The 24,583-nt window shown below is 33.9% G+C and overlaps 1 long non-coding RNA gene across 3 annotated transcripts in view; it reads left to right on the forward strand.

Annotated features, from left to right (window-relative positions):
- Window positions 1-885: 885 nt before the first annotated feature.
- The window catches only part of LOC141377537 (uncharacterized), a 163,744-nt gene continuing 140,046 nt past the window's right edge, over window positions 886-24,583 (forward strand). For all 3 annotated transcript variants that reach the window (XR_015507585.1, XR_015507586.1, XR_015507584.1), the window contains exon 1: window positions 886-1,164. This is a non-coding gene — a long non-coding RNA (uncharacterized LOC141377537). The remainder of the gene's footprint in view (window positions 1,165-24,583) is intronic.

A 24,583-nucleotide genomic window follows, 5' to 3' on the forward strand; every position in this document is an offset into this window, starting at 1 on the left:
TTTAAAATTAGATATAGGCTATATGAAAACTTTACTGCACTGTAAAAAAAAATCATGGTTGCCTTATTTTTTAAGCTGGATCAAATTAATCATGAGTTTATTAAACTTATTATGTAGACTTAAAATAGCATACATAACTTATAAAATTGAGATAGAACATGATTAATTTAGTAAAGTAAGTTAAAATGACCTAAAAACGTATGCTGTCAGGACTAATTGATCGTATTATTTTTTACAGTGTAGCTAATGTTTGTAGGCTATCTAGTTTATGTATGTGCTTTTTCTATGTTTGGATAGTTACTGCAAATAATGACAAATATTTAAGCAAAACTCTGTTATCAATACCACCCTTCAAAATTAGGTTCATTAGTATTTTCTCCTCGCCTCTGGGTTACAGCAGCTGAGTTAACACAGGTGTACCACGCTATTAAACATAACATCAGGTTTATCAGTGCTGCAGAGCTGTAAAAGAGAAAGACTGACTTCATCTGTTTACACAGATTTCATTAAAAGACAGTTTATTTTAAAGTCCAGGTGTTCATACTTTCCTGAAAACATATTTTAAGTTGCGATTTACCACCACTGGCATGCTATTGGGCCTGTGATCACTGTGATCTAGGCCCCCGCTGCAGCATGCGTCCCTTATTTTTTATTTATTTATTTTTTGTATCAAAAGTGGTAACCCTACTCGCTGTTGCTCCCGCGATAAAAAACAAGTTAACTGACAGCAGCACAGTGACAGCAAAGACTTTTAATTTAACACGTTTGTGCCCAGCAATGGGTTTTATTTCTGTATCGCGATCGCGAATGAATCTTTTTAACCGGATCTTCAAAGTGAACCGATTGAACTAGTTCATTTAATCGAACTGAATCATTTGAAACGATTCGCGTATCCAGTAAGTACTCATCCACAAACTGCTTACGTTTTAACACGCCTAATACCATCCTCTAACTCGAAATAATCCAATATATACTTTTAATCAGTTATTAGAATAGTAAAGTTACACTGACTTAGATCAAATTGAGAAGCGGTGAACCGATAATACTGTGCGTGATTCAGTGAACCAAAACCAATCTGCACGCGACAACCTGCTGTAACTGAACTACAAACAACAACTGCATCGCTGGTAAACCAAGCGCTTAAATGAGAGGATCTGGTGAAACGTAAGTTTATTTCAATACAGAAAATCGTAATGGAATTTAATTAAGTGAATCATGCGGTTGCAAAACTTTACTGTAAGACATTTTTCAGATCATGTGATGTAACTGACTAAACTGTTGACTACATAATTTTAACATGTTGATTCCTAACATCTGTGGTAAATATCTGAACTATCTATAACTATTGTGTCGCTAACCTCAGAAGCAGACTTGCTCACATTGTACTTAAGGCTGCTATCTTGTGGGCTGTTGTATTTGAATTTGAGGATGGTTAGATGGTAGTGGTAGATGATGGTGGTCATATGTCCTCTGAATACAGGTTTCAAAAAATGTATGGCTGAGTTCTTATTATATACAATATTTATTCTGATGATTTTAAATCTTGCACCTAACAAATATCCTTATTTAGAAAAAAAACCCTGAAACTAATAAAAACTGAACTAAAACTAGGCAACTTTAAAATAGAGAAACTAATGAAAACTAGTAAATCTTCCTCTAAAAACTAATTAAAACGAACCGAAATTGAAAATAAAAAGTCAAAACGAAATAAAAACTAAAACTAATGAAAAATCCAAAACTATTAACCTTGTATGGGTTCAACGCTAAAGATTTTTTTTACTGGTCCGATCAGGCCAGTGGGTTAGATTTTTACTTGCCCTGTCAAAATTTTCACTGGCCCTACCTAATAAAAAAGAAAAAGAAAAAAAGAGAAGTTAATTGCAAATTTTTGCCACATATTTTAAATAATTTGTCAAAAATAATGTCTATGAATCTAGAATTTAAATTTTTTTTAAAATGTTAATAAATGTATAATGAGCAAAATTCAAAGTGTTATGCAAACATAAAAAGCAGTATGGAAAATGTAGTGGTTGACTTGTCAAACTGTCGGCAAATTGTGCAAAACATCACTTAATTTTTTTTGTTGTTCCCACATAAATGTCTGCTTCCAAGACAGAAACAGACATTTTCTTTAAGTCTTTTAATTTGATGTTGCCGCTCTGTTGCCATTTCTTCGTTGTACTGGTTGTTACCAGGTTACGGAAAAAATTGCATGCTCAAAACATCAAATCAGATAAGAGGAAATGAAAAGCACTATGGTATTCACGACATTACAGAGAAGACAGGGTGTAAAGACTTAAAAGCACAAAATTAAAATGTATGCAATTGACAAAATAGTCGCAGACAAATTAAACTTTAGTGACAAGGCAGCACTGTCCTAATCGGGACAGTAATGATCCTGTCTACTGTCCCAAGCGTCTCTCATGCTGGCCTTGGGCCATCGTGCAGTCCTTATTGTTGAGCCCTGCTTGTGATACACTCTATGCATATACACATGATAGACTCTATAAATATACACACATGATACAGTTCATACATATACACACTTGATGCACTCTATACACACACACACGCACCCGTGCGCGCGATAGACTCTATACGTACACACACAATACACTCTACATATGCACACATGATAATCTCTATACTCTATACATATACACACACTATACATATGCACACACGATACACTCTATACATATACACATGATACACTCTATACATATACACACATGATACTTTTTACATATGCACTCATGATATACTTTATACATATACACACAATACACTCTATACACATACTAGACTTTTAGTAGCTAATTCGTATGAATCTCTATGGTCTCATCTGCTAATTTCTTTGAAAGAGGACCTGCTGCTAAAAAAATTAACAGCCATCATTGGGGCTTAAGCAAATTCAATTAAAAAAGGAAAAGCAAAATGTACAAATGTAACCATGAAAAGTAGTAGCTTTGAATTGCTGTGAGATTGATAAATTTGGCCCTTAGACATATTATCTCAGTGCTTAATCTCAGAGGCAGTAGATTCATTAAATTAAAAAGGTAAAGGAAATCCAAATCAGCACTGTTGAGAGGGCTTTTGATGGGAATTGTTTCAGCTCAGCCCGTTAATTAAAAACTGAAGCAGATGGATGATTAAAAATAAAAAGCTCATTACTTTAGCACTGGAGAATATCATTTAGTTTCAATTAATGCTTATTTGTTGCGCCAGTATACGATATTTAATGTGCGATCTCGTTTGACTGGGAGCGAAGGCCTAGAGTCTGTCCTTGTGAATATGAATCGCAGCCAAAACTCTGCTGGCTGCGCATCAGATTCCAGTCCGACTGAAACTTCACACCCGTGTCCCTGGGATGTTGAGGTTAACACATGTGTTAACACTCCCAAAAGGTTGTTCAACTATTCATAGTGAACGTGTGTTGCTGGTAGAAGTGCTCACTGGGGAAAGGGATATGAACACGCACCGTCGGCATTTTGTCATTTTGACATATTGTCATTGATAAATATGCCCTATAAGGAAGAATATTAATAATTTCCTTTCTTTATCACCCCATGTGTTCAAAAAAGATTTTCTGAATGGCACTAAATGGTGCATATTTAAAGTCCCTATTAATTCAAGAAGCAGTTTGTCACTCCTGACACCTCATTCTCTCCAGCTGATTATCAGACTCGCTTTATTTGGAAATATGTAAGCCCTCATGTGTCACGTGGAGGTATTCTCTGGAACATCCCTATAAATAACACTTGCGTCTGTGCGTGATGTTATTTAGAAAGAGAAACTATCTGTCAATATGCTTAGTTTGAATATTAATTAACCTCTGCTGTTTGTGCTCCTCTGGGTTTCTCTGTAAAAAGCATACTGTATGACTTAATTATTGACTGGCCTAGCAAAAGCCTAAAGCAATAACTGTTTTAGTCATACATTGAAATGAAACAAGCCTTCTTTTATTGATGGTTTAGCAAAAACTCTGAAATAAAACAAAAAATTAAACTACATAAAGATGAGTTTTATCTTTAGTGCATTTTGTGTCCTTTTAAACTGTTAATGGCTGTAAATTAGAGATAGGACATAAGCAATTAAGTAACTTAATCGGTTTGTGTTGGGACAACATGAAGGAATTGTGTGTAACCAGTTATTTTTAAAATTAAGGCCCAGTTTGTGAGATTACAAGCAGTGTTGGGTTCAGTTATTTTTAGCAGTACTATTACAATCATAAGTCACTTAAAGATAAAAAGTAACATTTAAAATAAGGGTAACTGTTCAGTTTTTCCTCTAGGTTTTTTTTCCAGCTGTGGCGGCAGGCCTTTTTTACACAGATCTACCTGTGGCGTTATTTCTTTGACAAATGTCGTGAGTGCAGTATTATAAGTCGAGATTGCATTTATGTAATAGCCTACAGCATGCGGATCTCTTTGCTTGCGCACCGATTTCCTCTGCTCTTGCACGCCCCTTAAATATAAGCCACTTCAAAAGCGCGTAGATCTTGTGCACTCTCAAATAAACGCTGCTGAAGTGCGATTTAGTGTATTTATGTATGAGTATGTCTCCAGCATTTATTAGATTTGCTATGAATATTGATAAATGTCTTGTAATAGACCTAAAGAGCGATATTAATGCATCCTGAAGTAAAGTGAAATGGCTATACTGTATGTCGTGTTTGCTGGCCTCACTCATCAAGCACCTGTCAGTCAGTCAGCATGTCACCTTAAAGGATTGTTATAATTCACTTACCTTTTAAAACGTTTCGATGCGATTATTACCAGCTATTAAAAAAATAAAATGTTTTGATTGAGAAGCTGTTATGTAGCCGTGGCAGGATAAATTTTGGCGTGGCGCCCCGCCATGGAGGAAGGAATGTAACGGAAACCATGCTGTTATTAGTTACTTTTTAAGTAAATTATTGTTACATAATGGACCCTCGCAACCAGTGCAATATGGTACAAGACGTGTTTTGCTCAATGTGTTGCCATTTTCAGACAAGCACAACCCTTATTTTCATGTTTTGCGCCATGTTCTTTAAATAGCAAATCAATTTGTGCCACATTGTTGACCCATGGGTATGCTGGTCTATAAAGAAGGTGTGTTAAAGCTCATTGTGGTTGCGTTGCTATTTTAAGAAACTGAAATAGACCACACCATTGACCAAGTAAAAGCTGGTCAAAAGTCCAGTGCAGAGTGGGTTACTTATGTGCCTATGCAGGTTCAAGCCCTTCACACAGGATGTCAATACACAAATGTCTTTATATGAAAAAAATAAAGGATTAAAATCTAACAAAATTATGATTTACTACATAGATATAAAAACAAATTTATTCAGTTTATTCATGACAATTTGCATTTGTTTGATGTAATTATCATTAGCAGTTTTATTTGCTGTATGCATATTTATATTTGTTTTAATTAAAGCAGGTTTAGATTTGTCCACCTGTCGGGTTTTTGGAGACGTTTGCATCACCCACCATACGGGGCATAAGAATAGGAAGTGCGTTTGGATATAGCTCAGTTTTTGACCACACTTTGTTATTATTGTTCATTTATTCCTTTGCTAGAAAATTAGAACTGAATTAAAAAAAATTTTTGAAACAAATCTTTGTGCGGTTCATATGCCCTTTTTTCTCTTGGATAAAAAGCGCCCTACAAAAATGAACTAACATACCCCCTGGTCTTCAGTTTGCAACCGTCAACCAGTCCACCCCTTATCCCCCTGCTCTTCAGTTCTTCAGTTTGCGATCGTCCCTTCCCCCATCTCCCGGTCTTCAGTTTGCGATCGCTTCCCTATTCAAAAAGTAACTTTTTGGTTAATTTCAGCACATGGCCCTCGGAAAGTCTCTGTATGGTATCGGAGTAAAATAAAAAGTAAAGAAAAAGTAAAGTGGCCGAATGGAGGAGACTGGTTCCTTATGCTGCAGATGATCTGTTTAAGTGTTTTCTCGCTAATGAAGTTTTCATTTTTTCCACTTCCAAAGTCCGCCATGTAAACAGCAAATGCTCCATGGCATGATGCATCTGACTCTTTAAGGGAATGGGAGATGATACTCTGATTGATTTAATGCATGTTATATTCAAAACAGACCCATAACATATTGAGAAAATAAGCACAACCTTGTAAGACCATGCACTGTGGAGCAGATCTAATTTATTTGTCTTTAAAATAGCAAATGTGGATTCAGACACACCCTTAACGCTTTTGCTCCATGCGCTTTAGACTTTGCGCCTAGACTGTTAAAATAGAGCCCAATGTGTTCAATCATTTTTGCAGGATTTTTTCTTTCTTTTTAAAGATTAAGATAAGGCTAAAGATTGTAATATTGTACTCCTAAAAGTAACTTTACCCAATGCTGGTCACAAGGGACATAAAAATTTATTCTAGCAAAACAAAAGAATCACATGCTTTGGAGTTAATTCAAGGAAAGTAATTATTACACAGTGTATTTGCATGTCTAAATTTGTTTTATAGGAGTGTAAAAATTATAGTCTGTACGGATGACACCTCATGTCTGGGATGTGTTTGATTTGCTGCTTAATTAAAACTATAATCTGAAATGTCATGAAAGGTGTTGCCATTTTAAACAAAGGGCTTCAGGTTTATGTTGACTGAGCAGGATAATCCAACAAACAAAGTGCAGAATCACTCACTGCTAGTGACACTACTAAGCTTATTTTTTTAAATTCATCTCAACTAGATGTATTTATTTCTTCTATTCTGTACAAGTGTTTTGTTTTATGAATGAATGCAAAATAAAACACACACCTTTTTCATGTATCAAGATTTAAATATGGACCTTAATCTGTTGCACCTCTTCATTTACAAAAGCTACCATCCAACTTGAAGAACTAAGGAAGTCTGTTTCCAATGTAGGAGTAAAGAGATAGTTCACTCAAAAATGAAAATAACCTCACCATTTGATCCTCTAAAACATAGGTCTCAAACATAATTCCTGGAGGGCCGCAGCTCTGCACAGTTTTGCTCCAACCCTAATAAAACACAACTGATCCAACTAATCAAAGTGTTCAAGACTAGAGACTATTAAGCAGGTGTGAGATGTGGGTGGTTTTAGCTAAACTATGCAAAGCTGTGGCCCTCCAGGAAGTTGAGACCATTCCTCTAAAATGTAATTTTTGACATTTAAACAATTTGTTGAACACAAAAGAAATAGTTTGATTTGTTTTGAATTCCATAGTAGGAAAAATTACATTGGAAGTCAAGTCTTATCAAGAAGCATTCTGCAAAATAACTTCTTTAATGTTCAAAAGAAGAATAAAAAATACTCAATTAGGTTTTGAACAAGTGCAAGTGAGTAAATGATGACAGATAACATTTTGGACTGAACTATCCCTTTAGAAAATTTAAGTGAATTTTTATCTCACTCTTTTCTTACAATTCAGAGTTTATTACAATTCAGAGCAATTCTGAAACTATTGATAGATAATTGAAGATATGAAAAATACATTTGCAATATTTGACAAAAATTTCAAATTTTAAGAACAAGGTATTGTCTATTTCTTTACAAATATATATAAAACATACTAACGTACTGTTCAATATATATGCATTATATATATATATATATATATATATATATATATATATGTATATGTGTGTGTGTATGTATATATATGTGTGTGTATATATATATATATATATATATATATATATATATATATATATATATATATATATACGTATGTACATTGCATATATATTGAACAGTACGTTAGTATGTTTTATATATACATATGTATATACATGCACACACACACATACTTATACACTGACCACTTTATTAGGTACACCTTACTAGTACCGAGTTTTTCCTTCTTATTCTTTGTGGCATAGATTCAACAAGGTATTGGAAATATTCTTCAGAGATTTTAGTCCATATTGGCAGAATAACATCCCACAGTTGCTGCAGATTTTGTCAGCTGCACATCCATGATGCGAATCTCCCGTTTCAACACATCCCAACGATGCTTAGATTGAGGTCTGACTGTGTAGGCCATTTGTGTACAGTGAACTCATTTTCATGTTCAAGAAACCAGAGTGAGATGATGAAAAGGCGTGTTGTCCTGCTGGAAGTGAGTGTATGTGTGTGCGTGCGTGCATGCATGCGTGTGTGTGTGTGTGTGTGTGTGTGTGTGTGTGTGTGTGTGTGTGTGTGTGTGTGTGTGTGTGTGTGTGTGTGTGTGTGTGTGTATGTGTATATATATTTTTTCATTTTCCCATCTGCCATAAAAAGATTCAAAGATGAATTAATTATTGAATCTTTTGGAAAATCATTTGTTTGCATATCCAATCTGCCTGATGCCTCATGTCAGTCTTACTATATAGTATATGACATATAGTGATCACATGTGGTTGAACACAGCAGGATCAACCCAGATTGGACAGTTAAAAAAAAAAAATTAAAAGACTAATTAGAGAGCGAGCATAAATGTCATCTGCAGTAAACCACACTGAGAGATAGACCTTGGGTATTCTATGATGTGTGCGACACAAGTTAAAGTCAAGGCCAAAAGTGAGATATCTTTGCTCTTTATCTGCTTTGGTTTCTGTTACAGCAAACTGATATGAAAGGTTTAGCAGAAAAGATGATACGCTTATAGTGGGACCAACAATGCATAATACGATACTCCATCATACAATATAACAGAAATGGAGAATGTTTTGTTAAACACCATGATCCAAGACCAAAGAGTAGTGTTGGGTAAAGCCATAGCCTTGATGTTGATATTAAATTTGAATGCTCATTGGCATAGAACTTCTGACGTTTAGTGAGGTTAATGCATGCTGACTTCACATAAATGTCTCCTCTTCCAGCTGGGAATATGCCAGCCGACCGCCAGGCATCACGTTTTATTCTTAGCTGCTGCCTCTAGTGTTTTTTTTTCCTTTATTTTTTTCACCCACCTTTACTTAAACAACCCCCTCTGTTGCAGTGTGTCCAGCTTGTTTTTCTTTATTTCTGAACGATTTAGATGATGATCAGGACAGAATAAATTTCTTGTAGAGTTTTTTTGTATAGTCACACTGTATATTATTGAATGTTTGAATAATACAAAACATGCTAGATGGTTCTATATACACAGTATTAATACTTTAACCCTAAACCAGAATCACTATGCATTATATATTATGATAGAATAGCATTTTATACCATGCTGTCATGTATTTCGTCCTTAAATGTAATTGGGTAATTCTTCAACTACGAGCACTGTTATTTCCTTTGATCATATATCCAAATATATATATATATATATATATATATATATATATATATATATATATATATATATATATATATATATATATATATATAAAATTGTTCAAATTCCTCTTTCTTTGTCAAACTAACTATACAACCTACTTTAAAAGAAATTACTAGCTTTTATTATATATTTTTTCATATTATTCAACCTCATTTTAGGTGTCAAAATCACTGTTTTTACCTTGTCGCAGACACAGAGTTTTAAACTTCAACAATAAAAATAACATTTAAAATATTATTTATCTGGTATTTGTCCATGTATCTTAATTAGGCACTAGTGAAACAATTTAAATACTTTGTAGTTATTAATACGAGACAAGTATCAATATTATTTTTATACAAAATATAGCTGTCGGAATCAGTGTCATTTCCACTTCAACAGTGAAATCACTTTAAAAAGTTTGTGTGAAAGATTATTTAGGTGGTTTCTGTGAAAATGAATAGTGCCATCTAAGAACATGTTCAAGATGGAGGGAATTTAAATACTTATAAACAACACTTGAAGAACAATCAAGGTAAATATTGCTTGATAAGGAAATACATCTTTTCTATGTCATTTCCAAACATGCTTCAAAGATGTTTTTAAAAACCAAACAAAATTAAGGTAAATACGAGTGTTTTGTATACATAAAGGGCTAGTATCGATTCAAAGCTAATCGGTAAAGCTATTTTTCATTTTTTTTTCACAATAAACTGTGGAAATGTCATTTCCAGTACTGTCATTTCCATCACCACACACATTTTAAAAAAATATTTTAAAAAAAGTTCTCATCACACATTGTGTATTCGCAATGTATAAGTTTATGTTCCAATAAATATACAAAATCAGTTTATTTTCTAAAAAGCTCTTAACCAAACTAATATTCAATTTAGGCGTGTAACACGTTTACAATTTAGCATACAACTAATTTATTTAATTGACAAGTGTATAATTATATATATATATATATATATATATATATATATATATATATATATATATATATATATATATATATATATATATATATATATATATATATATATATATATATATATATATATATATATATATATATATATATATATATATAAATAAATAATGTGGAAAGATTGGTTAAATTAGATACAAAAATGATCTTAGACAATGTTTGACTGCCATGATTTTTTTTATTTATTTTGAAATAAAAGCTGTATATTGAGATGTGGTGGAATTGACATTTTTTCAGTTCAGGATGGGAAAAACTTTTCTCTTTTTATCCAAGTTTGTCCTCTTACAGATCTTATAACTAGACAAATTGTTTAAACTTATGAGGCTATGTTACGTTAACTTTGATCAAGTTTTTTTTTAACTCAACTTCAAAGTAGCTGAAGAATGGCCCAATTGGTCTGTCTAGTTTTACGGTTTTATTAGTCATTTAATGAGCAGTAGTGTTGAAAAAGCTACCATGCTTGTTATTCGAGGGGATTTTACGTGACAGTTATATGCTGAAAATAGCACAAAAAGGCTTTAACCATTTACTCAAACCGATTCACTTTCTCACTGATTCATTCATGAACTAAATGATTGCTGTTATAAATAAGTAAATGAATAAATCACTTAACAGGGCTCCAGGCTGCAAGTAAATGGTCGCATTTTGTGACCTTTTTTCATGCCTAAATTCTGTATGAGGTTGTGCAGGCTCCAGTACGGTGATTTGCAGAACTGAAAAGCGATGACATTCTCTTGCATACTGTATGAGGTGTATTGCTGAAACCACCAAAAGTGGAATGAAAGTGTTATTTGTTTGAACTGCAACATTAAATCAGATTTATCAGCTCAGTTCCAAAGAAAAGACAGTCATTCAAAACCCAAGTGTGAATTAAAAAACAAACAAATCTAGTTTAATGACTAATGAAACAGTGCTGCCTTTCTCCACAACATTAACGAAGAAAACAGCTATAACTTTGTGCAGCAATGTTCAGGCTAGAAGTGTAACGAGGAGACTGACACGGAGGGATCCATTATGCAGCATTTATTAATCAAGCTTTCACTTAAACACACAACATGCACTAAAGTGCAAACACACATCAACAATAGTCTGAAAGGTATCAAGACTGGCGGTAAACAGACACAGAGGGATTTACCAGGCATGGGTCAAAAGGCAGGCTGCGAGAATCAGAGTCCGTGTATCAGGCTTGGGTCATGGGCAGGCAGCGAGTATCAGAGTCCGTGTATCAGGCTAGGGTCGTGGGCAGGCAGAAGGCGAAGCAGATTCAGAAACAGGCTGGAGTAATACACGAGAGCTCAGGCAGGGACTAACGCTCAGTAATGCTGGCCGGGGCTAAACAAGACTTCGCACTGACTGAGTGTTTGTGTGCGGCTTATAAAGGGTACGTGGGTCATTAGCTAGATTCAGGACAGGTGTGTGCACAATCAGCGTAGGTGGATGATGTAATGCTAGAAGTCCGGAGATGGTGGCCTCTGCTGGCCAGCGAGGGGAGTGACTGGGACCGAGTCGGTGACAAGAAGGCTCTTTGCAGTGACACCCCCAGAAAATGTTTGTATTTCTTTATTTTTGTATGTAATTGTTGTTTCTGGTAAATTAAAGACCGTGGATATATTTAGTTTAATGAATTGCTCCTAAAATATTGCAATTTATTCCTTACAATAATTCAGCAAGTACATGTGCAAACCAAAGAAAAAACATTATTTAGTTAAAAACACTTACCAAGTCTGTTATTTTTCACATACATTTGCTGTACAGCATAAAGTATATGCCATGTCTAAAATGAATGAAGATTAATGTATCAATTAATAATCTGCGGTTGAACGTCAGCGGTTCATTTCCGAAGTGCAGCCAGAATAAATTTATGACATGCTGTACATACCCGTTGTTGTCTCTTAAAAAGTTGTGTGCTTTTAACGTCGATCGGGGAGTGAGAGGGGCAGTGAATCAATCCACAATAATTTTAGTGGCTGAATTATATTTATTTATTTATTAAAATACTCTGAATTAAGATAGTTTATACAGGGGTTGCCATGGTTTTGGCAGAGCCCCTGGCTAATGGTTTCACAAATCACATTTTTGTATAATATTTTAACTGTTCAAACTTATAGTATATTAATTTTTCATTGTTGTGTTAATAATTAGGGATGCATCAAAGTATTGCTTACCCAGTCGATATTGCAAATTGCAAGTTTTCTCTTATGTGCCATTTCTCCTGAATTCTTAAGGCTACTGTATATTAATGTCTTTCTGGTTCGTTTTCATGTGAATCCAGTCAGCTTGTCAGTGCATAATATATCAGCTTGATATTGACTGGACCCACACATCCCCTTTCCTAAACCCAACTGATAGTGTTGTCAAATGCAAACTAAAAATAAAAAAGCCATCGCAGCCACATACTTTAACCACAAACTCATGCTGCTGTTTTGGGAAAATTTTTTTTTTAGATATTTTGGGGCTCTACCTCCCAATCTGGCGCCATTCGAGATCAGCTAACAAGCAAAGCAGTCACGCCAAAAAAGTCATCCATAAGGAAGTAAGCAGTCAGCATTTCTGCCCTTTAGCATTTGTTTTACATACATAATGCAGTCATACCTGTATGTATCCATAAGCACATATTTCTTGGTTCTCATAAATGTACATCTGGGCACATTTTCTTAATGAGCCTGTGTTGCGAAATGTTGGATAGTTGAATGTTAAATGAATGTTCAGTAAAATGTATTTATCCCTCCTGTTGACTTACAGGTCAAAATTAACCCAGTACTATTTTAACAGCAGCACAAAAACAAACTGTCATGACTGCTATCTTGCTAAAAACCTTTCACACCTGAGAAGGTGCCTTTAGAATGAGAAAAGTATACTCTTTACTTCAGTCAAAAATTTTATTTTTATTGATTAAACATTGATGATATACTTCATGCTGCTGAGGGAAAACCTAGATGAAGACTAAATAGATTTGAGAATTTAAATTAAATTTATCTGCTTCATTTTAGAGGTTTAGTAAAGGCGGGTCATGTTTTGTCTCAAAGGACAAATGGTGTATACAGAATTCTAGAACAACACAAGGGTTATTGCAGAAAAACTGGCTAGTAAAACTATATGCAGTTTACCAATATCAGTGACGGTTTTTAGTTAAAATCAGTGTTAGTATTTTTGTGCAAATCTTATCAGGGCATCTTTAATGTATGACGTTTATTACATATAATTACAATCTTTTATGTGATATTAGTTGTGCATAGTTATTTGTACTGCATTAAAAGTTACATTACATTTTTGTTTTTCATAACACTAAAATACATAAATCTTTGCTACTTTTTAATAAGGTAGTGTTATTCTTGTGCAGGATGATCTACAAATGTACAAAAGATATTATCACAGTTTGGTTTAGTTTTTGTTAATGAAAACATATTTACATCTGCATTCCTATTGACACGCTAAACTCGGGCTACTGTCAAATGTTTATTTCTCTAGAGAGGCAACTCATAATATTAATAATATTACATGTGCAACACCACTAAATCAGGGGTTGGTGCTACTGTCTGTGTATTAGAGTTGCACCAGTGCCAGTGCTACTAAATTTTATACTCTGGAGCTTCTCGTAAATCTCAATAATTTCATTCGAGATATGTTTTCGTGGAAAATAACCTTCATTGTGTTCTGCGTCCAGCCCAGTGTTGTGATGTATGAAGTATTTCTGAGGTCAGCTGAATGCCTGCCAAACGCCCTTTAACTGTGATGCAAAGCAAATAATTGAGAATAACCCATTAGTTTATTTTATGGGTTTGGTCAAAAGGTTAATGCCACCTAATGAATGATTTAATTTTCATTCGTTTCATTGTTCAGAGAATTCAGAGGATAAGAAATTTGTTATTTGTCAGTTGATTTAAAGTCTCATATTAACCAATGGTGACACAAAAGCTACAGTTTAAGATTTGCTGCTCATTGAAATAGAATTGTAAACGGTTCATTTGGTTTTGTGAAAAGTTGCTTTTGTTTTGTTTATGTCTTCAAGAAATCTAGGTGCAGTTAGATTGTCATAATTACCATACCGTAATTAGAGGATACCAACTGAAATAATTAATGTCCATATAACAACTTTTCTTACAGCTATGAATTGTACACATGATTGCCAGTGTATACCAGCTTATTACCACAGATTCAGGCACAAAGTTTAATTTAATAATGCGTAAAATCTAATGTCATGACATGCACCTTTTGTAAAATAGTTTTGGAACTATGAGTATTGTTATACAAATAAAGTTGAATTGAAATGAAATTGAATAAATTGCAAACATCTCAGTGTAGAGCTTTATTTGTTGGCAATTATGTTAACTATAACATGGTATAAACACAGCAAATGAAAAAAAAATCCCTTTTTATTATTCAAAAGCTCCTGCTTTTCTAAATAAATGTATAGCTTAAAGTATATTGACTGCAAAAAAATATTTGGGTACATTCTGTTTTTGCATTGTGGCCAGAATATTGAATATATTACTATTTTAAACGTTTTATTGTTTTAGAAAAATGTGATACATACATACAGCTAAATTCCATTTAATGAACACCCACCCCATCCTGACAGATCCAGAAAAACATATATACACATGCAAACAATTATATATTTTTTTAATTAAATAAATTAATAAAATTATAATAATAAAAATGTTATAAAAAAATAATAAATAAATAAAATCATTAAGATAATGTCGGTTCAACACATATACATTACATTGAAAATGATAAATATATTAAAGTTGGTCCTAACAATCACAGTGCACATTCACAGTCACATTGTTTGGGATTCCTAAACGGTCAGTTCATTCTTATCTAAAAAATAAAGGAAGAAGTCCCAAATCTTGTAAAATATGTGCATTTTTGTTTGATTAAGTCAGTCTTTCCATTGCTACACACAAAAGACATTTCCTTAATCCAGAGTACTATTCTAATATTCTAATATTGTTCAATATGTAATGCAAATACATACATTGTATAGTTGTTCAGCATATTAAAGTCTTTATTATTTTCTCCTTTTCTTTTTTTTTTGTAAGCTTAAGTGCACATTTCCCACAGTTTGGCCCAATTAACTTGCTATGCAGGCACATTGTGTGCAAGTCTAAAAATACACAGTGATAAATGAAATATGACTGCTGCTGTTTTTAAATAATGTAATGTCTGGATAAAGAAGACTGCATTCAAGCACTTTATATTGTACACTAACCAATTTATTGACTATATGACCAGTTTACTCTTTAAATAATATTGCTAATAATTAAGGCTAACTTTTATTAGTTAATCAATGAAAATTTTATAAATGTTCTGTAAATTTAAAACATTAAATATTTATCCGGCATTTCTCATAAGGACTCTTGGCCAAAGCTGCATAATGTTGTGAATAAGGTCCAGTTTCTTGCATAAATCAATCAATTTGCTTCACAATACCATTATATCACCAAAAGTTTTAATTTTAGTTTGGCCTATAAACTACCGCTCAAAAGTTTGGGGTCAGTAGGATTTTTAATTGTTTTAAAATAAGCTTATCCTGCTCACCAAGGCTGCATTTATTTAATAAAAAATGCAGTGCAAATTGTAAAATAGTGAAACGTTATTGCATTTTAAAATAACTGTTCAAGAGTAATTTATAATTTAATTTAATAATTTTTTCCAGTGATTTTAAAGATGAATTTTCAGCTTCATTACTCCAGTCTTCAGAGTCACATGATCCTTTAGAAATCACTCTAATATTAAATACAATTGTTAATGGTAATAGTAATAAAAGCAATAATGACTGGAGTAATAATTTGATTTAAAACTACATACAATAAAAGAGCAGTTATTTAAAATTTAAATGAATATTTAACAATTTTTCTTTTACATTTAATAAATGCTGCCTTGATGAACAGAATAAAACTGTGTAGTATTGACTTGTGTTTTTATGAATGACAAATGATCATATAGTTTTATTTAGAAATCTTATATACCCTATAAATATATACAGTATATATACAATCAATCACGAAATTATTCATACCTATGGGTAAGTTACTAGTATTCAGTTTAAAGTGCACAAGCTTGGCACACCTGTCTTTGGGAATTTTCAGTCCATTCCTATTTGCAGAACCTCTCAAGCACTATCAGGTTGGATGGGAAGTGATGGTGTACAGCCATTTTCTGATCTCTCCAGAGATGTTCTATAGAATTTAATGCTGGGCTCTGGCTGGGCCACACAAGGACATTCACCAAGTTGTTATGAAGCCACTTCATTGATATTTTGGCAGCGAGCTTTGGATCGTTGTCCTGTTGTCCTTTATTATGCTGTCTCCACCATGCTTCACTGTAGGGACGGTATTGGCCTGGTGATGAGCGATGGCTGGTTTTCTCCAAATGTAGCGCCTGGCATTCACTTCAAAGTGTTCAATTTTAGTGTCATCAGACCAGAGAATTTTGCTTCTTATGGTCTGGGAGTCCTTCAGATGCCTTTTGACAAATTCCAGGAGGGGCGTCGCTTCCTTTTGGCCACTCTACCATACAGGCCTCATTGGTGGATTGCTGCACAGATGGTTGTCATTCTCTAAGGTTCTCCACTTTCTACATAAGAATGCTGGAGCTCAGACAGAGTGATCATCGGTTTATTGATCACCTCCCTGACAATTATAGATGATCATCATGAAATATATACTTCTTAAGGGGGCTAATAATATTGACCCTTAAAATTGTTTTTAAAAAATTCATACTAAAAAGAAAAAAATTAAAAGCTAAAACAAATAAAACGTTCCCTAGAAAAAACAATATTAAATACTTTGAACATTTCCTTGGCCTCCTAAAATCCTTTTAAACATATTTGAAAAAGAATTAAAAGCATATATGCACACATATTGGGGTGGACTAGTGGTAAATACATTTTCAGCAATTTTTTTCTTTGAACTATACCTTTAAGGCAAGGTTATTAACATCTGCCCAGGATACCTGTGTTGATCTGGATGTCCAGTTGTTCTTCTCAGAATGTTCAATTGAATCATCTCACTTTGAGGTCAGATGAGCATCTGGTGGACCTTTGGCTTCCACGTGGCCATTGTAGAGAATTCTCCTGCCTTTCTGCTAACGTTGCCAGATAGCATTAGAGATGACTGCCTCTGCTTGATGCACACAGCGTGTTAACCACAATAACTTATACGTGCTCCAATTCACACAACAAGGAACAGCAAATATCCTTGTGTAAAGATATTAAATAATGAATTTGTGTTATGTTTACCTACTGAGTAACACTATTCACGCCCAGGACCACATTTTAGGTCAGGGTTGGAAAAATGAATAAAACATCGTAATATTTGTTTATTTGGTCACAATAGTGTGTTCTCTTCACAACAATAGTAGGATGCGTGTGTCGTACTCGTTCCTTCATTGTGCAAAAGAAACTAGACAAATATTGGCTTTGTATTCTGCAAATCATGGTGAAACTAAAGGTGTGGATCCTGTTTACACTTGATTTCACAAATACAGCACTTAGAGATGGAAATAAAAGCATATTTGCTGTTGTAATGTGTTTTTTCAAAAGAATTTACAAAGGGGTGTGTCATGTTCGGGGAAACGATTGTGTGAGAGTTCTAGGAACTAATTTTACAAAGGTATAAGGATGGATTTAACAAAAAAAAAAATTTTTGTTTTATTTCATATTCTAAAATGTGCACATAAATATGTGGATGGAAACATAGTTTGCATGTTTCAGTGCAAGTTGGTAGGATTAATTCTTTCACCTGCTTTTTAATAATAAATCATACCTTGTAAAAACACTGTAAAATGCTCATGTGCGTTACTTGAATAACTCTAAAATGCATTATAAAAACTATATATAAAATACACCACACTCTACTGAATAATATGTTGTGTTTTGTTTTATTTATTTAGCACTTTTAAAAATGGTTTTAATTTTAAAAGTGAAAAACCCTGCAAAATGCTACAATAAGTATCTGTACCCATGTTAACAATAAGTTTATTTTATGCATTTTACCATAGATGCAGTTTTTTACCATTCATTTTATTTAATTTAATAATAAAAAAATGTCTGTAACATTATTGGTAAAAAAAAACATGAAATACAGTGCATGTTTAAAAAAACTGTTAAAACACACCACAATTTACTGTATTATTATAAATAGTGTTTTTTATTTATTTATTTTTTATTTTACTCTTTTAACAACGGCAGTAAAATTAATAGTAAAAAATACTGTTAAATGGTTGCAGTTTTTTTTTTTACTTTAATTTAATTGAAATAAATGGCTGTTACATTAATGGTAAAAATATACATCAAACAAAGCGAATGTGAATGTTTCAGTGCTTTTTGGTTAGATTCATTCTTTTTCAACTGCTTTTTTTATTACAAATATTTGTATAAAAAAAAGAAAACAATATCTTTAAAAATACACTTCAATTTTCTGTATTATTATTTGTAGTGTTTTTTGTTTTGTTTTCATTTTACACTTTTAAAAAAAGGGCTGTAATATTAATAGTAAAAAAAAATGTAAAATGTTACAGTAAAAATCTGTAACCAGGTTAACAATAAGTTTATCAGATGTATTTTTCCATAGCTGCAGTTTTTTTTTAGTTTATTTAATTTACTTAACTTTAATGTTTAATTTAAAATTAAATTTAATTAAATTAATTAAAAAAATTGTATAAAATACAATAAACAGTGAATGTGCATGTTTTAATGCATTTTGGTATAATTCTTTTTCACTTGCTTTAGTATAAAAAATCATACATGGTAAAAAAGAAATTAAATCTGTAAAAATACACCACAATTTACTGTATTATTCTTTTATTGTATTTAGTTTTTACTTTACATTTTTAAAAATGGCTGTTAATTTAATTTAATTTACAAAAATGGCTGTAACATATTTGTAGTTGTTGTATTTTACCATAGTTAAAGTTTTTACCATAAATTCATTTTAACTTACTTTAATTTAATCACTGAATATATTATTCTATTTTATATTATTTTATTAATGCCTGTAATGTTAGTGATACCTCCGGGTGCTCCGGTTTCCTCCACAAGTCCAAAAACATGTGGTACAGGTGAATTGGGTAAGCTAAAATTGTCCGTAGTGTATGTGTGTGAATGAGTGCGTGTGTTTTTCCAGTGATGAAAGTCCCAGCTGGAAGGGCATCTGCTGCAAAAAAAACATACGCTGGATAAATAGGCAGTTACCATGACTTTAATTATTATTATTTTTTTTTTATTTACTTTAATTTAATTTAATTAATTTTTTTTATTTTATTTTATTTTATTTTATTTTCATGCATTTGACCTATATTCAGGGTAGTATGCAAGGAAGTTGAAAGTGTAAAAGCATAACATGACACCTTTTCTTCAGATCCTTTATAAATAGAATATTTATGACCAATTGCCCAATGCTGTGATATATTTCCATTGCCTTCTCAGTTCAGTCACCAGACTGATAGGAATGTTATTGTTTTCACGCTGTATGTGGAGAGTTAGTGGAGGAATTCCAAACACAAGCATTTAACTGTGAAATAACAGCAAAGTAATTTCATTTCACACTTGTTTCTTGCATACGCCGGGAAAGAGGCTCCGTCCTCAGTTTAGGCTTCAAGATAAGGAGCAGGTTGGAAATCCTCGAAAGCCTAACACAACATGACTTTATGAAACCCCTCTCCATAGCCAAACACAGAATGTAAATGCTGCTAACTCAATTATGCTTTCTGCTCTGTGGAATAGTAATCCATTGTTCCTTGGGCTTTCCAATGGCTTCACGCTGGACTGAGACTTGCTGATAGCGGAATCTTGACTCTGCAGACAGACTTTCAAACATGCATGCACACAAACAGAAGGCCCTCGTTTCCCCCGCCTGAGCGCACATAAACAGCAGGCTTTATCAAACTGCTGAGCTCTGGACTTGAACAGATTCACAGTAGAGTCTCTCTGGTGAATCGCACTCAATAGCAGCACTCTCGGGCCCTGAAAGGAAGAGAAGTCTACATTGTCAACAGACACGCACGTCCAGGTGGCATGTTGGCACTTCGTTGAGCTGGCACAGGGAGAAATAGTCATATGCTGGATGACTGGAAAATGCTTGATGTCTCTTTACTGCTAAGAAAAATGATCACCTCAGCATCGATCCAGACTATTTTACTGGGGTCATTTGCAGAGCTGTAGATCTTTTACTTTGGGAATTAATTTATGAGTTTGGTTGGGTCCAGGTAGAAATCTGTATATGCAAATTACATACACACATACATACTAATATATGCAAATTACATACATGACATGCACAATCTTATTTGGATCTGATGTACAATTATTAGCCCTCCTGTGTTTTTCTCTCTTTATTAAATATTTTCCAAGTTATGTTTAACAGAGCAAGGAATTTTTCACAGTATTTCCTATGATATTTTTTTCCATTTTAATTTTCCATTTCCATATAAATATGATTGTGTACTGAACAAATCATGGCAACATAATTATATGTAATAGTTCTCAACATGTACATATTTGTAGTTTTAAGTGATTGAAAAACAAACATTTTTTTGGAATACACTCACCGGCCACTTTATTAGGTACACCTGTCCAACTGCTTATTAGCGCAAATTTCTAATCAGCCAATCACATGGCAGCAACTCATTTAGGCATGTAGACATGGTCAAGATGATCTGCTGCAGTTCAAACTGAGCATCAGAATGGGGAAGATTTGGTTATTTAAGTGTCTTTGAACGTGGCATGGTTATTGGTGCCAGACGGGCTGCTCTGAGCTTTTCAGAAACTGCTAATCTACTGGGATTATCATGCACAACCATCTCTATGGTTTATAGAGAAAGGTCTGAAAAAGAGAAAATATCCAGTGAGCGGCAGTTCTGTGGGAGCAAATGCCTTGTTGATGCCAGAGGTCAGAGGAGAATGGCCAGACGGGTTCGAGCTGATAGAAAGGCAACATTTACTCAAATAACCCCTTGTTACAATCGAGGTATGCAGAAGAGTATCTCTAAACACACAACATGTTGAACCTTGAGGCAGATGGGTTACAGCAGCAGAAGACCACTCCATGTGCCACTCTTGTCAGCTAAGAACAAGAAACTGAAGCTGCGTCCCAAATGGCACACTATACACTATGCACTCATGCACTATGTACTTATGCACTTACACACTCAACAGGAAAGTATATGTATGTAGTGTTGTCCCAAATGGCACACTAATGTTTTTTTACTAAGCGGAAATTCAAACTGTTTCCCTGATGACGTTTGACGGTTGCCAAATCATTGAATTATCAAATAAAATCTGCCGTGAGTATTGCCGCATTTACCATCGGGAGGCGCTATAATCACTCTCGTAGGAGAATTTTGCTTTCACCATCCAAAATAAATAAAGTTATTCAACATGTGCGTCCGATAGTTCCGCCCCTTCCGCTACGTAAGCAAACCTGCGGTCGTTGAGTGCGTGAAGTGTCCATCATTACACACTTCGTTTTAGCGGCTGAATGAGTGCATCATCCGGGTAATTGAAGTGCTCTTATTATTTTTAGTGTTTTCAGTGTGAACGCACTACTTACACTATTTATACTACAAAATGGCGTAGAAAAGTGCATAAGTATGCGATTTGGGACGCAGCTTGAGACTACAGTTCCCGTAGGCTCACCAAAATTGAACATTAGAAGATGGGAAAAACATTGCCTGGTCTGATGAGTCTTTTTGCTGCGACACTTAGATGGTAGGGTAAGAATTTGTTATCAGCAACATGTCATAAAGCGTGAATCATCTCAGACTGGTTTCTTCAACATGACAATGAGTTTGCTGTACGCAAATGGCCTTCATAAGATCCAGCTCTCAATTCAATATAGCACTTTTAGGGTGTGGTGAAATGGGAGATTCACATTGTGGATGTGCAGCTGATAAATTTGCAGCAACCGCGTGATGCCATCACATCAACATGGACCAAAATCTCAGAGGAATATTTTCAGTACCTTGTTGAATCTATGGATTCAGGCAGTTCTGAAAGCAAAAGGGTGGTGCAACCCAGTACTAATAAGGTGTAGCTAATAAAGTGGACGGAGAGTGTATACTTTCCATGTTTTTGCTGTTCGTCGCTTTGGATAAATGTATCTGCTAAATGACTAAATGTAAAACATAAATGCAATACACACCAAATTGTTTTTTTTGTAATTCACATGTGAATACAACTGTCCTGTCAATGGTTAGGGTGTCCCTGTTTTTGTTCCTCCAGATTGACTAATTGGCTGTGTAGCTTTATCTGAAGCTGCCATGACCAACCCAGCCTTATTGAAAATATGTGCCTTGGCCTACATTTTTGCGAAATGTAAAATACGTTGAGACAGGTACATTTTTTGCATGTTTCAGGTAACAAATCCACTTGAGGGCACTTTGTACATTTTTGCAAATATAAGGTACAATACTTAGTGTGTTTTGTTGTATGTTTCTGAAACACGTCCTCTTTTACATGTTCACAAGATGTTGTACAGATCACCAAATGAACCACTGACCAAATGCCCATCCCTTAACCCGAGCAAAAGCAAACACTTTGGTGTTTTGCAAAGCATGAAAATAATCCTTTAAAGGTTGATAAAATATTTTGATAATGTAAATATTATTTGTGTGAAAATGAACAATTCCATTTTACCCAGGAACCACAGTCAAACACATGTTAGAAAATGTATTTGCAGTCTTACAAAAAATGTGCACTGACTTTTAAGGCACATATTTCCAGTGTTGGCCATGACACATGCATCTAACGCTTTTCATTCCTTATAACTGATGAATTATATACATATTTTAAATACTTATATTACAGTTAGAGTATGAGTCAAGGACTTGTCAGGGCTGCATTCTTTTGATTTACAGAGTCGAGCAATTACAAAGCATATTAAGATGAAATTGCAGTTTATGGTTTTCAACTGCAGTAACTCAAAGTAGCAGATGACAGGGAACATTTTATGATGATAATACCACTTATATTGCATTGTATAGCTTTCCATTGAGTTTACCTCAGACAATGTTATTACTTCCTGATCTCTACAAACAAGTCTTTGTGGAGGTGTTATACAGTGTAAAACCCAACAGTCAACTTTACCAAATGAAATGAGTGTAGTTAACTCAAAATGTACCGAAAGGTAATTCTAAAAAAAGCTTTGAACTTGAGAGTGTTGAAGGTAATGAGTTAATTAAATACCTCATTACTTCAACTTAAATGGAGTAAGTTCACAGTACTCGTATAGATTCATTTTTTAACTCAAATGGTTTGTTGCAATTGGTTTCCTCAAACAGTTTGAGTTGCCTTAACGTATTGGGTTTTACAGTTGGTTTGAGTTCTTTTCATTTATTGGGTTTTACTGTGCGTAAATTGCTTCATTTACTCAAATAGATTAAGTTCACAGTACATTAGGATTAGTTTTTGAACTTAAATGGTTGCTTGCAATCTATTTCCTTAAATGGTTTGAGTTACCTTAACTTGGGTTTTACAGACAATATGAGAAACACTGGTTCCATGAAACGCTTCTTCTCTGTCTTTTTTAATCCATATGGAGAAAGGTTTGGAAAATTTTACCCATATCTTTTTTTGATGCTTTGTCTACAAAGGGGTTCTATTTTATTGTCTGTGATTCTTCTATAGTAAAGTCATGCAGTGGGAAACCTTATTTATTTCACTTTATTGGTTTGCATGTGTAAATTACCATTTTCAATGGATATATTTCTTTATATCTTTTATTAATTATACAAAAGCTACAATCTACAGCCAATAAAAAAACATAAAACTTAATGCAAAGTTCAGGTGGTACTCACTAGACTAGAGGTTCCCAAACTTTTCAACCTGCGACCCCAAAATAACAATGCTAGCGACTCGCGACCCCCAATCGGCTCTCAGGTGGTTATAAATATATAAACCCTGCACACATCACCGGTCACACACAAATAGGCCCAAGTCTTATTATCAATTAACTTTAAAAAACACCACTTGAAGACCATCCTCTGTTTAATTGTGGCCTGTATTTATATTTACTGTACGTAAGTTCTGTAAAGATGTCAGAAAGCTTAACCTGATGCCATAAAATCAATTTGCTGCATCTGACGCTATTGCTGTGTCTTTAATATAACGTGTGTGGAGTTTGCATGTTCTACCCATCGCATGGGTTTCCCCTGGGTGCTCCGGTTTCTCCCACAAGTCCAAAGACATGTGCTATTGGTGAATTGGCTAAACTAAATTGTCCATAGTGTATGTGTGTGAATGAGTGTGTATGGATGTTTCCCAGTGATGGGTTGCAGCTGGAAAGGCATCCGCTGTGTAACACATGAGCTGGATAAGTTCATTAT

The sequence above is a fragment of the Danio rerio genome, chromosome 14, assembly GCF_052040795.2.
Source record: "Danio rerio strain M-AB ecotype USA chromosome 14, GRCz13ab, whole genome shotgun sequence".
NCBI lineage: Eukaryota > Metazoa > Chordata > Actinopteri > Cypriniformes > Danionidae > Danio > Danio rerio.